Source organism: Halichoerus grypus, chromosome 1 (genome assembly GCF_964656455.1).
Source record: "Halichoerus grypus chromosome 1, mHalGry1.hap1.1, whole genome shotgun sequence".
Lineage (NCBI taxonomy): Eukaryota > Metazoa > Chordata > Mammalia > Carnivora > Phocidae > Halichoerus > Halichoerus grypus.
The window spans coordinates 55173326-55190789 of record NC_135712.1 but is presented as its reverse complement, the minus strand read 5'-3'; positions in this window follow the sequence as shown (position 1 = coordinate 55190789).

The window sequence follows — 17464 nt, the reverse complement described above, 5'->3', positions numbered from 1 at the left end:
TTTTTATTTTGCCCATCTTCCCACCCCCTCCCCTCTGGCAACCACCAGTTTTTTTTTTTTTTGAGTCTGTTTATTTTGTTTTCTTTTTTCTTTTTTTTTTGGATTCTATATTATATATAAGTGAAATTATATGGTATTTGTCCTTCCCTGATTTATTTCACTTAGCATAATACCTTCTAGGTCCATACATCTTGCAAATGGCAAGGTATTTTTTATGCCTGAGTAGTATTCCGTTGTATATATATACACACAACATATTTATCCATTCACCTGTCAATGGACACTTGGGCTGCTTCCATATCTTGGCTGTTGTACAATGAACATAAGGGTGCATATATCTTTTTGAATTACTGTTTCCATTTTCTTTGGGTAAGTACCCAGAAGTGGAATTGCCGGATCATGTGGTAGTTCTATTTTTAGTTTTTTGTGGAACCTTCCTATGATTTTCCATACCAGCTGCAACAATTTACATTCCTAGCAACAGTACACACCTATTAGAATAGCCAGAATTCAAAGCACTATATAATCCAATATACCCTCAACAAAATACAAGCTGAATTCAATGGCATATTAAAAGGATTATATACTACTAACAAGTGGGATTTATCCCTGCAATATAAGGGTGGTTCGACTTAAGAAAATCAATGTAATATGCCTATTAATAAAATGAAGAAGAAAAATACCTCGATGAAAAGGGCATTTATGAAAAGTCAAAACCCCTTTATGATGAAAATATTAAGTAAGCAAGGAATAGAAGGGAACTTCCTCAACATAATAGGGGCCATATAGGAAAAGTCCACAACTAATATACTCCATGGTAAAAGGCTAAAAGTTTTTCTCCTAAAGTTAGGAACAGAACAAGAATGCCTGTTTTCACCACTTCGATTCAATATAGTACTGGAATTTCTAGCCAGAGAAATTAGACAAGAGAAAAAAAGTCATCTAAATAAGTAACTTTAGAATAAAGTCATCTACATTGGAAAGGCAGAAGTAAAACTACACACAGATGACATATTACATATAGAAAAGTCATCCCTCAAAAAATTGTTAAAGCTAATTAACAAATACAGCAAATTTTCAGAATATAAAAATCATCACAAAATACAGTTGTATTTTTTTTAAGATTTTATTTGTATTATATAGAGAGAGAGCAGGAGCAGAGGGAGAGGAAGAGAATTCCAAGCAGACTCTGCACAGAGCACAGAGCCCCAGGTGGGGCTAAATCCCAGGACCCTGAGATCATGACCTGAGCTGAAATCGAGCCAGATGCCTAAACCGACTGACCCACCCAGGTGCCCCAATATCAGTTGTATTCTTATATACTAGCAGTGATGATCTGAAAAGGATATTAAAGTGATTCCATTTACAATAGCATCAAAAATAGTATTAAGGGATAAACTTGAGGTACAGGACGTGTACCCTGAAGACTACAAAACATTGCTGGAACTACTTTTCCCTCTTAGTTCATTAGTGTGGTAAAATACACTGACCTATTTCAAATATAAGAACACACTTGTACTTTTTATATTGCTAGCTTATAATGATGCATTTTATTATTACATTTTATATTCGAAAAATTTTGTTCCAAAGAAAAGTTGAAAGAATAGAAAGAATTCTGGGGCGCCTGGGTGGCTCAGGTCATGATCCCAGGGTCCTGGGATCGAGCCCCACATAAGGTTCCCTGCTCAGCGAGGAGCCTGCATCGGCCCCTCCCTCTGCTACTCCCCTGCTTGTGCTCTTTCTCCCTCTCTCTCTCTCTGTCAAATAAATAAATAAAATCTTAAAAAAAAAAAAGAATAGGAAGAATTCACTATTTGTTAATATTTTTGCCACATTTGATGAAACTTCTTCCATTTGTTTTTGACTGATTACCCTGCCAGATAAAGTAAGCACACACATTCTTTGCCTCTCAATACTTCAGCATGTACCTTCTAAAAATAACATTCTTTTACACAATCACAGTATCATTATCAAACCTAAGAAACAGTCATTGCATAACATATAATATCTAGTTCATACTCAAATATGCTTAATTGTCTCAAAAATACTTTTTGTACTTTTCTTTCAAAACTCCAGGATTCAATAGTGTTTCAGACATTCTATTTGATTGTAATACCTTTTTTATTTCCTTTTAATCAAGAAAGATCTCTCTTTTTAATGATACTAACTTTTTGAAGAGAAAGGGTCAGTTTTCTTGTACAATATAGCACATTCTGGATTGTTTCCTCATGCTGTTCTTTAACTAATTCTCTGCATTTCCTATAAACTCAAAATTGAAGCCAGAGGTTTAATTAGATTCAGATAAAAAACTTTTGGCAGGAATACTTTATGCATAAGATTGAGGACTTCATACTGCATTGCATGAGAAGGTACATAATTCAGATTATCTCATCATTATATTAAAAATGTTATCACCTTATTAAAGTGATGACCTCTAGATTTCTCTAAGGTCTACCAGCAGTTTTCACTTTGGAATGTGTAACTGTTTTGTAGGGTGATACCTTGACACAATGTGACTATCTTGCCCCTTCTTGGCAACTTCACCCAGTGAATTTTAGCATCCAGTTGTCATCGCTGGCCCTTTCCCTGCCTCTGTGCTGACCTGGGTTCTTGAGTTAAGCTAAGAAAGAATTTGGAGCCAACCCCCTGAGTAATTAAGAATTTAATAGCAGTTAAAGGGAAAGTACACTCTCAAGATGGAAGAGCGGGCTGGCCCAGAGGTGGCAACTGCACCAGGGTTGAGGGTGCCTTTTCTTTTTATGTTTGCATAGATTATGGGTCATAAGTAGAGTAGTCTCTGACTGAGGTTGCTTCTAATCATCTAAGGGACTCCTCTTACCGGTGGGGAGGGGGAGTTTTTTGGCCCAATATAGTCCATATTGGAACTGGCTTCCCCCTCAGGGGGTGTTGAAACCACAATGTAAATGTATTATAATAAAGCTGTAGGTTACTGTAGGGCAGCAGTTATAGGGAAGGGCACATGCATGCTCCCCGGTGCTTTTTCTAGCTGTTTGTGTACTAGGGGATGGTTGGCAGTTTCTTGATTTTTATCTTTTTAATGGTGGGAAGGCCCCCTTCCCTGCTCATATCTAGCTAACTGCCTGTTCTATCACAATGGTCATTCATATCTGAATCAATGATTACCTTGATGGTTGTAAATCTTTTCAGCCTTTATTCATTTCTTTTTAGCTGGCATTCTGTTGTAAAGAAAACTCCCCCTCTCTTCTTTTTGAGTACCATTTAAATTATTTTTTAATTTTAAAAATTGTTTTTAAATTTAACTTCTAGTTATGTGGTATGACCAGTTAATATATATATATTTTTTAACTTTCTTTCTGTATTTATTTTTAGTAATCTCCACCCCACAATGTGGGGCTGGACCTCAGGACTCCAAGATCAAGAGTCCCATGTTCTTCTGAATGAGCCAGCTAGGTGCCCCACAATTAATATTATGATGCATTAAGATACTCTTGGATTCAATTAGTTTATATTCTGCTTTATGCGAGTGATTTTTCACATACTGACTTAACTGGTTTTATAGATTATACTGGCTTCGTTAACAGTTTGGAAATGTTATCTCTTTTCTATTTTATGGAACAAGTTGTGTAATAAAGGAATTATTTAGTACTTGAAGTTTGTGGTATTCACATGCAAAAACATCTAGGTAAGGATTTTTATTGAGAGGACAGAGTATGTGATTATCATTTCAATTTCTTTAATCATTATTGGTTTATTCAAGTTTTCTATATTTTTATGCTACTTGTTTCATCTTATATTTTTTCTAGAACTTTGTTTCTTCTAAGTTTTCAAGGTTATCACCATATATTTTGTTGTTGTTGTTCACTGTGTCAGTAGTTAACTTCTCTTTCAGATTCTATACTTATTTGATTTCTCTCATTTTCTTATTCAGTCTTGTTAGAGATTTATTCTTCTTATTAATCTTTCCAAAGAACAATGTCTAGGTAGGATTCTTCAGGAGGCAGACTGAGACAGAGTGCAGGACAGAATGTTGGGGAGCACTTTTAGGATCGACACCCATGGAAGGGAAAGGGAGAAAGCAGGACTGGGGAGAGAAATCAGACTGTGATACAAAATAGAATCAAAGCCTTGGCCAACTTCTGGGGGAAGTTCTGGAGCGAAAACATCAGGGTTGGCTTACTGTGGATCAACTGTTTGTGCACTACACCCTAGCCAAGTTAGTCACTGGTTGTGGGCTGCTCAGGGAAAGCCATGACCTTCTGCTAGTGAGAGGCTCTCCCAGGGGCTGACAGCTGGAAGCTGTCTCCACAACACTCCTTCACTGAAGGGGAACCTGGACGACTCATGTCCAAGTTCACTACAGTTGATACCTGATTTTGAACAATCTCTGCCTTCTTGTTTTTTGTGGGGTTTTTCTTCTACCTTGCTGGTTTGTTTTCCACTTCTTAATTTCTGTTATTATTTTAATATTTTTTTCCTTCCTCCATGGTTCTTTGAATTTATTCATTTGTTTTCCTAACTTGAGTTGTAATTTTCCTTGAGTTAAATTATTGGCTCATTTATATTCAGTCTTTTTGTTCTGATCAATATTTTTAAAGCTAGAAGTGTCCTCACAAGAACTGCTTCTCTAATTCTGGGAAGTTCTCAATCATTATTTCTTCAAAACATTCCCTCCCTGTATTTATTCTTATCTCCTCCTCCAGGGCTCTTATTAAATATTTTTAACTTTCTTCCTTCATAGCTCTTAATTTCTCTTTCATAACTTTGTCTTAGGTTTCTGTCTGGAAGACCAGGACTGGTAAGCATTTGTCAGATAGAAAGAGTCCTGAGCAAGGAGTTCCTGGATTCTTCTCTTTCTTCTGATACATAGCCATGTAAATGCCCAGAATAAATCTGTGCTACCATAAAAGTTACTCGCTCCTCCTCAGCAAGCCAGTGGGATTCCTACCACCTCCAGGATCACCCAAAGGCAGAGAAAAGGTAGCATTTGCCATAGTTACTTCCCACTTAGCTGGGTCTCCAGACTGCTTTGCTCTTCTTTTTAATTAACATTTATATCCAATCAGCCAAGAGAACAAATGGCTTCTAGCATTTATACTCTTTCCAAATGCTTCTATTTCAGAGCTATGTTTTGAAACTTAGCTGTCTGCAATTTCTCATACTTGTAGCTCTGGGCAGGGGAGGGGAGGAGGGCAGAGAAGGGAGATGTTATGGTCCCAAGTAAGCACTTAATCTCACCCTTTACGCTTCTATTGCTTGCGTTTAGAACCCTACAAGCTTGAGAATATGAGTGTTTGTGACCTACCATATATTTTGTAGAATTAAACTTTAGAAGCTCCTCTGAACTCAGGCTATTGATGGTTAATGGCACAGTTGTCCAATAGTCAGTCTATTTTAGAGAGAGCCCAAACAGAAAGATCAAATGTCACAGCCTTCCCAGCAGAGAGCATAGTTGGGCTCTCAGGACAAAATAGACTTAGGGCAAAATGCTAGGAGGTCTATCTTCCAAAAATGTCACAAATGAATTGTCTTCTACTGTAAACATTTCTTGCCTAAAGACCAGAAAAGAATTAAAAAAAACAAAAAACAAAAAACAAAAACACGATATTGTCAGTCTTTGAAATAACTAGGAAGGAGTCTAACTTAATAACCCAGAGAACACCAACTCTGGCTGTATGTTATTTATTGTTTACTATTTCAGTCTATCATTCTTTCTTCATTAAAAAAGTTCTATTTTTTTCTTTTTTTCCTTATTGTTGTGAACCAAAAACTCTTTCTTGACTTCAAAATCAATGCATGTAGCTAGAAGCTACTCTTTTTTTTTTTTTAAGATTTTATTTATTTGACAGAGAGAGACACAGCGAGAGAGGGAACACAAGCAGGGTGAGTGGGAGAGGGAGAAGCAGGCTCCTGGTGGAGCAGGGAGCTGGATGCGGGGCTCGATCCCAGGACTCTGGGATCATGACCTGAGCTGAAGGCAGATGATTAACGACTGAGCCACCCAGGCGCCCCTAGAAGCTACTCTTGATTTGTATTTACAATTCCAGGTTTGCCTCTAGGTACTACAGAAAGAGGGATGTACTTTCAGACCTTAAAACCTAAGATGAAGGAATAGAAGAGGAGATCATTTTAATGAATCTTTGTGATTTACAACACGGGATCATAGTGATTAGGATTCCATAGTGAAGATGGTTGTCTGAGTGAGACAACCCCATCCAAAGAGATCTTTTTTAAGGACTGAAAAGCCACTAACATTAAGTTGCTGCAATCAGACTTTTATTTGTTCACTCATTGTACCTTAATGATCTTTCAAGGTACAAACTGATTAGAAACACTCATGCTGATATTGTGGTTGGGGGCACAGACAAATGAAAGACAATATTGCAGATGGGACAGATAAGGAAGAGGTGCCTGACTCAAGTAAGGAGGGCACAGAGTGAATGGGTCTGCTCAAGCTTAATCCTGGAGACCAGGGTAAAGAGAATAAGAATGGCTTATACCTATTAGTGACCTCTGTGCCAGGGGTTGAGTTAGGAGCTGGGTGGACCCTCGTGAAAAAAATAGGCATGGCCCCTGCCCCTAGATAGCTCAATATAGTAGAGAAGACATATTATACAATGTAGAAATGGAGATCCAACTTTTTTTTTTTTTAAAGATTTTATTTATTTGACAGAACGAGAGAGCACAGAGGGAATGGCAGAGGGAGACGGATAAGCAGGCTCTGCACTGAGCAGGGAGCTTGACGCAGGGCTTGATTCCAGGCCCCTGGGATCATGACCTGAGCCAAAGGCAGACGCTCAACCATCTGAGCCACACCGGTGCCCCTGGAGATCCAACTTTTATGAAGAAAGAGAACAGGGGCCAAGAAGAGTCAGTACTAAAGGGGATCTTCTATCATTATGTAGTTAGGGAAAGACTTCTTAACAAGTCACATTTGGACTCAAAGAAGGAAAAGGAGCCATTCAGAAAACTGAGGCCTAGGATGACTAATAATTTGCCTAAAAAACAGAACCAATACTTTTAAAAGCCAAAATTCAAATTAAGTTGGCCTAGTGCCAAAGCCATAATTGCTATTTAATGATTCAATGTTTCCTCAGAAAGTAAACTTCTCAAGGCTCCTCAGAGGCTGTATTTTTATTACCCTATCTTAAATCTGGCACATAGTAGGTACTTAATGAATTATTATAAATGCATTTGAAATACTGAGATTTTCATAGGTAGAAGCATAGAACATTATTACATTATTGTAGTTCAAAATTCATAAATTGCAGAAAAGGTATATCGTCTCTCCCTGTCCTTCCTTAAGTTTTTTTGTGTCTCCCTCCAAAATATGAAATGTACATTCAGGGAAGCTTATCATTTATAATCTTTAATTCTTACAAAACTGCTACAATAAATAATTTTGTGTATATGTTATTTTGTACCATTGTGAGTCTTTTTTTTTTTTTTTAAAGATTTTATTTATTTATTTGACAGAGAGACACAGCGAGAGAGGGAACACAAGTGGGGGGGGGGGGGAGGGAGAAGCAGGCTTCCCGCTGAGCAGGGAGCCTGATGTGGGGCTCAATCCCAGGGCCCTGGGATCATGACCTGAGCCGAAGGCAGATGCTTAACAAGTGAGCCACCCAGGCACCCCGTGAGTCTATTTTTATGATAAATTTCTAGAAATGGAATTGTTAAGTAAAAGTATGGATATTAGTAATTGAAAATTTATTGCCAAATTGTCCTCCATGGAGATCAGCCCAGTGTATACTTCTCATTCCACAATATATAAGAAGGCTTGTTTTTTTACTCCTTCACCAATTGAGTGTAAAATCAGATTTTAAGCATTGTCAGTCTGATAACTGAAAATGGCATATCTGTAGAGGATTGTTTTGTCTAAAGCTAAATTTTTTATTAGTTTCAGATTTATGGAAAAATTGTGAAAATAAAAGGAGTGTTTCTGTATACCGCAGACCCATTTCCCTTACTATTAACATTTTACATTAGTATGGTACATTTATTATAATTAATGAACCAATATTGATACATTATTAACTAAATTCCATACTTCATTCAGATATCCTTAGTTTTTACTAAAGTCCTTTTTCTCTTACTAGATCCTATCCACAATAGCATCTTGCATTTAGTTGTCAATTCTCAGACTTCTCTTGGCCATGATAGTTTCTCAGACTTTCCTTATTTTTGATGACCTTGACAGTTTTGAAGAGTACTAGTCAAGTATTTTGTAGAATGTCTCTCTATTCAGATTGGTCTGATATTTTTTTCATGAATAGATTGGGGTTACGAGTTTTGGGGAAGAAGACCACAGAGGTAAATTGCCATTCTCATCATATCATATCAAGGGTACATACTATCCAGGGATGCCTGGATGGCTCAGTTGGTTAAGCATCAGACTCTTGATTTCTGCTCAGGTCATGGTCTCAGGGTCATGAGATTGAGCCTTGAGTCAGGCTCCATGGTCAGCCCGGAGTCTCCTGGAGATTCTCTCTTTCTCTCCCCCTCCCCTACCCCTATGTGCATATGCTCTCACTCTCTCTCTAAAAAAAAAAAAAATCTTTAAAAAAAATTAAAAAGGGTACATACTATCCCAGCACCTGGCTGGCTCAGTCAGTGGAGCATGTGACTCTTGATCTCGGGCTTGTGAGTTTGAACCCCACATTAGGTGGATAGGTTACTTAAAAATAAAATCTTAAAAAAAAAAAGAAAAGAGTATATACTATCAACATGATATCCCTGTTGATGTTGACCTTGATTGCCTGGCTGAACTAGTGTTTGTAAGTTTTCTCCACCGTAAGATTACTTTTCCCCTGCCTCCTTTCCAAGCTTTACTCTTTGGAAGGAAGTCACTATATGTGGCCATCTTTTCAAACAGGTTTTTTTTTTTTTAAATATATTAGAGAGAGAGAGAGAGCACGACTGGGGGTAGGAGCTGAGGGAGAGGGAGGAGCAGACTCCCCGCTGAGCAGGGAGCCCAACTCGGGACTTGATCCTGGGATTCTGGGATCATGACCTGAGCCAAAGGCAGATGCTTAACTGAGTGAGCCATCCAGGCAACATGTCATTTTGTTTTTATGTAGTTGAATTTATCAATCTTTTTCTTAGTGATTTCTGGATTTTGAATCATACTTAAAAACCTTTCCTCATTCCTAGATCTTATATATACACAAACAGAAATATACAAATATTTGTCATCTATTCTGATTATGTTTACAGGTTCATTTTATGTATTTCCTTATTTATTTTTGAGGTTAATTTTAAATATTTAAGTCTTTGATCCACTTGGAATGTTTTCTGATGTAAGGTGGGAGCTATGAACTCAACTTTTTAAATGTAATTCCTTTATTTTTTTTTTTGATGTATTTCACCACTGGGTGGGGGGAGGTCAGTTTTATATACAATTTTGCACTCCCCCTTTTTGCAGTTGATATTTATACTTGCTACTGTTTATTATGTTGGACTCAACTATTTTTTTAAATTCTAAGATGGCTTCCCAATTGTACCAATACAGTTTTAAATTATCTACCTTTCGCACTCTAAATTGAAATGCTACCTCTATCTTTTTTCTTCTTCTTCTTTTTTTTTTAAGATTTCCTTTTTGTAAGTAATCTCCATGCCCAATGTGGGGCTCAAACTCTCAACCCTGAGATCAAGAGTCACACGCTCCACCAACTGAGCCAGCCAGGTGTCCCAAAATGCTAACTTTATCATATCCTAAATGTACCTATGTATTTTGGTCTATATTTGGGCTTTCAGTTCTGTTCTATGGATTTGTATGGATATCCTTAGGTTAGCTTTTATTATTACTATTTTTTAAAAGATTTTATTTATTTATTGAGAGAGAGAAAGAGAGAGAATGCACGGGCAGGGGGAGGGGCAGAGGGAGAGAGAACCTCCAGCAGACTCACTGCTGAGTGCAGAGCCTGATGCAGGGCCATGCCCAAGAGTCAAAACCAAGAGTCAGATGCTCAACCGACTGAGCCACCCCAGCACCCACCCTGCATTTATTACTATTATTATTGAAGTTGTAGTTACTGTAGGTTAACATTCTCTAAATGTAGATTTGTAATTAATTTTAATATTATAGGAAAGGAAAAAATTTCTCTCTACCTTTCTGAGTTCTTGGCTGAGGCCCCTATAATAAAAGACAAATACAAGAGAAAAAAGCAAGTTTACTACATGTATACCTCATGTATACGTGGGAGATACCCAGGGAAAAATGAGCAACTTGAAGAAGCAGCTTAGTATTCATGCTTAAATGTCATCTTAATAGGGAAAGGTGAGGGGAGATGTTGGCTTCTTAGGGGAGAGTAAGTGATTTTTAGGAAAGATAAATGGGCCCTTAAAGAGTAGATGGGCAGTATGATAGTTTGTGACAAAGTTTATCTGGGTGTGGCGTTGACATCTAGTTTCCTCTCTGGTGATGGGTCAGTCCTCCCTGGTTGATGAAGCTCCCTGGGGAGGAGGTTTATGACACCTGAGTTTCTTTTGTCTTTAGGCAAATAAGGGGAGTTCATAGAAAGCTTCTTCCTCAATTTGTTGTTCTTCAACAACAATGAAGAAACTAAATATAGGGGCGCCTGGGTGGCTCAGTCAGTTAAGCGTCTACCTTTGGCTCAGGTCATGATCCCAGGGTCCTGGGATCAAGCCCCGCATTGGGCTCCCTGCTCAGCGGGGAGCCTGCTTCTCCCTCTCCCTCTGCTTTTCCCCCTGCTTGTGATCTCTCTCTCTCTGTCAAATAAATAAATAAAATCTTAAAAAAAAAAAAAGAAAAAGCTTGGGCGCCTGGGTGGCTCAGTCGTTAAGCGTCTGCCTTTGGCTCAGGTCATGATCCCAGGGTCCTGGGATCGAGTCCCACATCGGGCTCCCTGCTCAGCAAGAAGCCTGCTTCTCCCTCTCCCACTCCCCCTGCTTGTGCTCTTGCTCTCGCTATCTCTCTCTCTGTCAAATAAATAAATAAAATCTTTAAAAAAAAAAAAAAGAAAAAGAAAAAGCTAAAAATAATCAACATGCCAAAGCAGCGTATTTGGGGATAGCATATACTGCTATCTTTTTTAAAAAAATTTTTTGCCCATCTATCATTTTATTTTTACATATGAACATTAAAATTATTTGGCTCCCAGAAGAAAAAAATCTCTTAGTACTTGTATTGGAACGACATCAAATTTATGGATAATTCAAAAGAGATTTGACATTTTTAGGTCTTAGAGTTTTCCTTCCAAGAATATGTTATACCTTTCCATTTTGTAAAATTTTCATTTATGACTTCAGGACTATTCTATAATTTGGTCGTACAAATTGTTCACATTTTTATTTTATCTATTTTTATTTATTTATTAATTTATTAAAGATTTTGTTTATTTATTTGACAGAGAGAGAGACATCGAGAGCAGGAACACAAGCAGGGGGAGTGGGAGAGGGAGAAGCAGGCTTCCCGCTGAGCAGGGAGCCCAATGCGGGACTTGATCCCAGGACCCTGGGATCATGACCTGAGCCGAGGGCAGACACTTAACCATCTGAGCCACCAGGCGCCCCCGATTTTTCTTTTTCTCAACAATAATTTTGTCACTTTTTAGGTATACTACTATAGCCACAATCTGCACTTGCCCTTAGAATTGAATGGATGTAGTCTTTTTATTTTTTTTAAGATTTTATTTATTTGTCAGAGAGAGAGAGCACAAGCAGGGGGAGCGGCAGGCAGAGGGAGAAGCAGGCTCCCCACTGAGCAAGGAGCCCCATGTGGGACTTGATCCGGGACCCTGGGATCCATGACCCGAGCCGAAGGCAGATGCTTAACCGAGCCACCTGGGCATTCTTGGATGTAGTCTTCAATATAAACATGGTTTGTCTTTAGAGAATGCTAATAAAATGGTTTTAGGTATTCATTGATAGAAATTCATGGGTGTGGTGAAGGAGAATTTGTATTATTATTTTTACTGAGCTCATCTTATTCAATTAAAAAAAGTTGTGTGGAAAACAAAGCAAGCCCTCTTCTCCCTTCAATAGGGGTCTGCCCTAATCCAATACCTAAGTACCCAAAGCCAGAGAGCTCCTCTCAAAAGCCAAATCTGGTTTGAGATTATCTGTGCCCACCCACCCCTTGTTCCTCTTTCAGTGTTTTTCCATTGCTCTTAGCCAAGGGGGACCCCCTCCCCTGCAGGATTTTCTTCTCCTGTGTCTCCTGTATCTTCCACATCTCACACCCTCTCTTGCTCTCTAGCCTTCAGCTAAACTGATTTTCTTTTCATTCTTTCACACTTACCAGCCTTTTCCTCACCTCCAATGGCTGAATACTCTTACTAAACTTTTGCACCTGGGTGGCTCAGGCAGTTAAGCATCTGCCTTCAGCTCAGGTCACGATCCCAGGGTCCTGGGATCCAGCCCCATAGCAGGCTCCCTGCTCAGTCTCTCCATCTGCCTCTCCCCTGCTTGTGCTCTCTCTCTCTCTCTCAAATAAATAAATAAAATCTTTTAAAAAAATAAACTTTGGCCTGGTTAAAAGCTACTTAGAATTCAAGTCTTCAAACAAACTTTACTTTCTCAGAGAAAGGGCCACAGCCCACAACTTTTCTTAGTTAATCCATCCTTCACGTTGTCGTACCTCCTCCAAGAGGGTCAATAGGGTTAAGACAGATTGTTCTTAGTTAAGCAAAAGCATTAATTAATATTTATCAGTTAAAGGGGTGCCTGGGTGGCTCAGTTGTTAAGTGTCTGCCTTTGGCTCAGGTCATGATCCCAGAGTCCTGGGATCGAGCCCCGTGTCAGGCTCCCTGCTCAGTGGGAAGCCTGCTTCTCCCTCTCCCACTCCCCCTGCTTGTGTTCCCTCTCTTGCTGTGTCTCACTCTGTCAAATAAATAAATAAAATATTAAAAAAAAATTAATCAGTTAAGTGGCTTCTTAGTTTAGGCCCAAAGTGAGTCACCAACATGGTTGGGACTTTAGCCATGCTCAATGTTAGTGAGATATTCTTCCAGGAAAAGGTTGTACACTTAACTCTTAACTCAGTACTCTACTAGGATCTAGAATACCAAGGTTACCAAGTGCACTAGTTTCTTTTTTGTTTCTGTAATGAATTAGTACAAATTTAGCAGCTTAAAACAAATTATCTTACAGATCGAGAGTTTAAAAGCCCTAAAATCACGGTGTCGGAAGGAACTGCATTCCTTCTTGAGGCTCTAAGGGACTGTCTGCTCCCTTGTCTTGTCAAGCTTCTAGACACTGTCTTGCATTCCGTGGCTTCTGGCCCTTCCTCTCATCACTTCAACCTCTGCCACCATCATCAGACCTTTTCTGACCCTCCCCCTTTACTCCTATAAGGGCCCCATGAATATACTGGGCCCACTACGACAATGCAGGATAATTTTTTCATGTTAAAGTCCTCAACTGAATCACATTTGCAAAGTCCCTTTTGCCATGTAAGGTGACATATTCACAGATTCCAGGGAATAGGACATGGGGCATCTTTGGGAGGCTATTATTCTATGTATTAGCCAAGATAAAATTTTTTTTTTTTTTTTGAGAGATTGAGAGAGGGAAAGAGGAAGCACAAGTGGTGGGAGGGGCAGAAGGAGAGAGAGAACCTTAAGCAAGCTCCACGCCCATCGTGGATTGCAGGACCCTGAGATCATGACCTGAGCTGAAACCAAGAGTTGGATGCTTAACTGATTAAGCCACCCAGATGCCCCAAAATCCTTGTTTTCAAGGAACTCAGTCTTAAATATAAACATATGATACGTAAATATAAAATATGGGGGCACCTGGGTGGGTCAGTCAGTTAAGCATCTGCCTGTGGCTTGGGTGGGATCGAGCCACTTGTCAGGCTGCCTGCTAAGTGGAGAGCCTGCTTTCCCTCTGCCCCTCACCCCACTCATGCTCTCTTGCTCTCTCTATCTCAACTAAATAAATAAAACCTTCTAAAAAATGTAAAATATGTATATATAAATATATATGTAAATATAAAATAGGATAGCCGCAGGTGCTAGGAGTATCCACAGAGGGTATCTACCTGTACTTCAGATACCAGAGTAAGGAAGGAAATCTTGCAGAGGGAAGGTCCTGGAACCAAGTAGCGTTTTGGATGGAAAGAGAAATGGAGAGTGTTTTGATACAGGGAACAGTGCACACAAAGCATGAAAGTGAGAAAAATGTGACTCATTTTACCAACTCTAAAGACTGGACCTGATATATAATGGTAGTGGAGGAGCTAAGAAAATCATCAGTTTGTCCTGTGGGCCAATTTTTAAATCATTTCTGGGACCTAAACCTCTTTTGATGTTGTGATGGAATTCATACACCTCTTGCCAGAAAAATGTGAATACACACTTTTGCATAAAATTGCAGCTCCTAAAGAACTTCTAAGCAGCCCTGGTTATGATGCTCAGCTACAGGTGCTGAAGGGTTGGGTGATCACAAGGGAGTGAACTGATTTGACTTGCATTCTAGAGAAAACTAGAAGAGGATAAAAGAAAATCAATGAGGAGGAATCGACGGCGACTATTGAGGAATTAGTCAGGAATCCAAGTGAGGAATAATTTAGGGCCCAGGCTGAAGAAGTGGTAGAGGGGATAAAATGTGACAAACTCCACGGGGGGGGGGGGGTTGTTGGGCCAGATGGGTGATGGGTATTCAGGAGGGCACTTGTGATGAGCACTGCGTGTTGTATGTAAGTGATGAATCACTAAATTTGACACCTGAAACTAATATTACACTATATGTTAACTAACTGGAATTTATTTTTTATTTTTTTTAACTAACTAGAATTTAAATAAAAACTTGAAATTACACGGGGCGCCTGGGTGGCTCAGTCGTTAAGCGTCTGCCTTTGGTTCAGGACGTGATCCCAGGGTCCTGGGATCGAGCCCTGCATCAGGCTCCCTGCTCAGCGGGAAGCCTGTTTCTCCCTCTCCCACTCCCCCTGCTTGTGTTCCCTCTCTCGCTGTGTCTCTCTCTGTCAAATAAATAAATCTTAAAAAAAAAAAAAAACTTGAAATTACAAAAAAAAGTATGACAAACTCAAGAGTACTTTGGAAGGTAGAAAGAATCATTGGACTTTTGGACTATTGGTAGTCTGAGGGCTGAGATGGCCTCATTCTAGATTTCCTGCCTTCAGTCGTTGGTGTTACCATTTATGAGATAGGAAATAGAGGCAGAAAATCAGATTTAGTGAAAGGCACTGAGCTCAATTTCAGATCTATTTGTGGTAATTTGGTCTGGAACTCAGGAGAGAAGCTTCTGTTGGAGAACCTTCTGGGAAACACTGGCAAGTATTGGTAGCTAACACCTGTGGATGAGGTTGCTTAGAAAATGCAGCGAGAAGATTTAGTCTTAAGGAAAAAGTCCTAAAGATTCCTGCAATGTAGCACAGGGGAACAATGGAGACTGAAAACGGTCAGTTAGGGATCAGACAAGAACTTGACATTGTGATCAATTTGAGAATGGGTTTTAGTTTATTTGGGCTGCCATAACAAAGTACCATAGACTGGCTGGCTCATAAACAAACAGAAAATTACTCCTCACAGTTCTGGAGGCTGGAAGTCCGGATCAGGATGTCAGCATCGTCAGGTTCTGCTGTGAACTCTCTTGCAGGTAACAGACAACTGACTCTCCCTTGTATTTTTCACATGGTGGAAAGAGAGTGATCTAGTTCTCTGGCCTTTAATAAAGGGCACTAATCCCATTTATGAAGACTCCCCCTCATGACCTAATTACCTCCTAAAGGCCCCACTTCCAAATATCTCACACTGGGGCTTAGATTTCAACATATGAATTTTAGGGGAACACAAATATTCAGTCTGAGAGTTGATGAAGATGTAGGAAAGGACATCAATAGAGTGGGGTAGCATGAGAGGCCAAAGTGAAGAAAAAGAGGAATTTCTTCTTGTTTTCCATTCACCTCTTCCTTCACCTACCACTCTCAGTTGTTGCTGCAGCTGCTCAAGGCTCTCAGGTTTGTGTTCTTTATTTAACTGGCTGCTTTCAAGCAAGAGGCCTGCGTAAAGTGGTCTGACTCTACTCTTGCTCAGCAAACTTGCGTCATTTACTTCATAGGCCTCTGAGGTTAATGAAAAGCCCATGGTCAATAAAGATGAGCAAGAAAGGGAATTGGTATAAACAGCCAAGAGCGTTCTCTGGTGTAGAACCTTTGACTACATAAACTCTAGGTCTGTTGACCACAATTGGGCCCCGAATACAGCTGTGTCTTGTCTTCACACACTCATATAAACTAAAAGAAAAACTTCTAAAATAGCTCTCAGATTTATTTAACTGTATTTTCTAAATGAATCTTACTGCATATTGTAGACTTTATCTATTAGCTTTTGCTGCTTAATAAACCACCCTAAAAACATAGCAATGGAAAATGATCCCTGGGGAGTTCTTTTGGGCTGGGCTGTTTAAGCTGAGCTGGGTGGTCCAGGATGCTTTACTCATATGCTGGAGAGGACAGGCTAGCTGGTCTAGGGGGACCCTTGTTCATGAATTTGGAGGTTGGCTCCATGTGAGCTGGACAATGGCAACGTAAGTCTCATCATTTAGCAGTCTTGGCCAAGTTCCCTCCCATGGTGGCCGAAGGGTTCCCTGCAGCAAAGGGAAGGCAAGTCTCAACGTACAAACACCTTGCAACTGTCTGTGTAAGTCACATTTTCCATCATCCAACTGGCGAAAGCTAGTCACACAGCCAAGCACAAAGTTAGAGAGGGAGGGGATTAACCAAGGGAGGGATGTAGAGAGATGTGAACAAATTAGGGCCATTATCACTATAATATTACCACAAAGAACTCAGGTGCATTAATACCTACTACAGAGTTGAAATACCCATTTCTTTGTTTCCACGGGTTACACTTTAGACATTTTTTTTTTGAGAGAGATTTCACTTCTGTGCATTTCTGCAATTCTTCACTTGTATAATTAAAACAAGACTCTTTAAATCTAGAGAAACGAAGTTTAGTGCTATTGTAGTCCAAAGTCAAAGGTTATTTTAGCAGGATCCTAATCTGGCAGTGAGAATAGCTGGAACAAATGTGATTCGTTTATCTTTATTTTATTTTATTTTTTTTGAATAGAGAATTCACTCACACAGTTCAAAATTCAGGCACCAAAGAGTGAAAAGCCTCTGTTCTCTGTCCACCAGGTCTTCTCCCCAGAGAGAATCGTTCGGACTTTCAAAGGGCCTTCTAGAGGTGTTTTGTGCCTATGCATGCGAATAGTTATATGCATTCCCTTTCAGATATGATTTAGAAACCTCAGCCTAGTTCCCAGTAAGGCTGTCAGGAAGTCAGGAGAAAGAAGGCAAAGTGCCAAGTGGTCTTGTCTTTTAAAAAGTGTTACATAGGGGGCGCCTGGGTGGCTCAGTTGGTTAAGCGACTGCCTTCGGCTCAGGTCATGATCCTGGAGTGCCAGGATCGAGTCCCGCATCGGGCTCCCTGCTCAGCGGGGAGTCTGCTTCTCCCTCTGACCCTCCTCCCTCTCATGCTCTCTGTCTCTCATT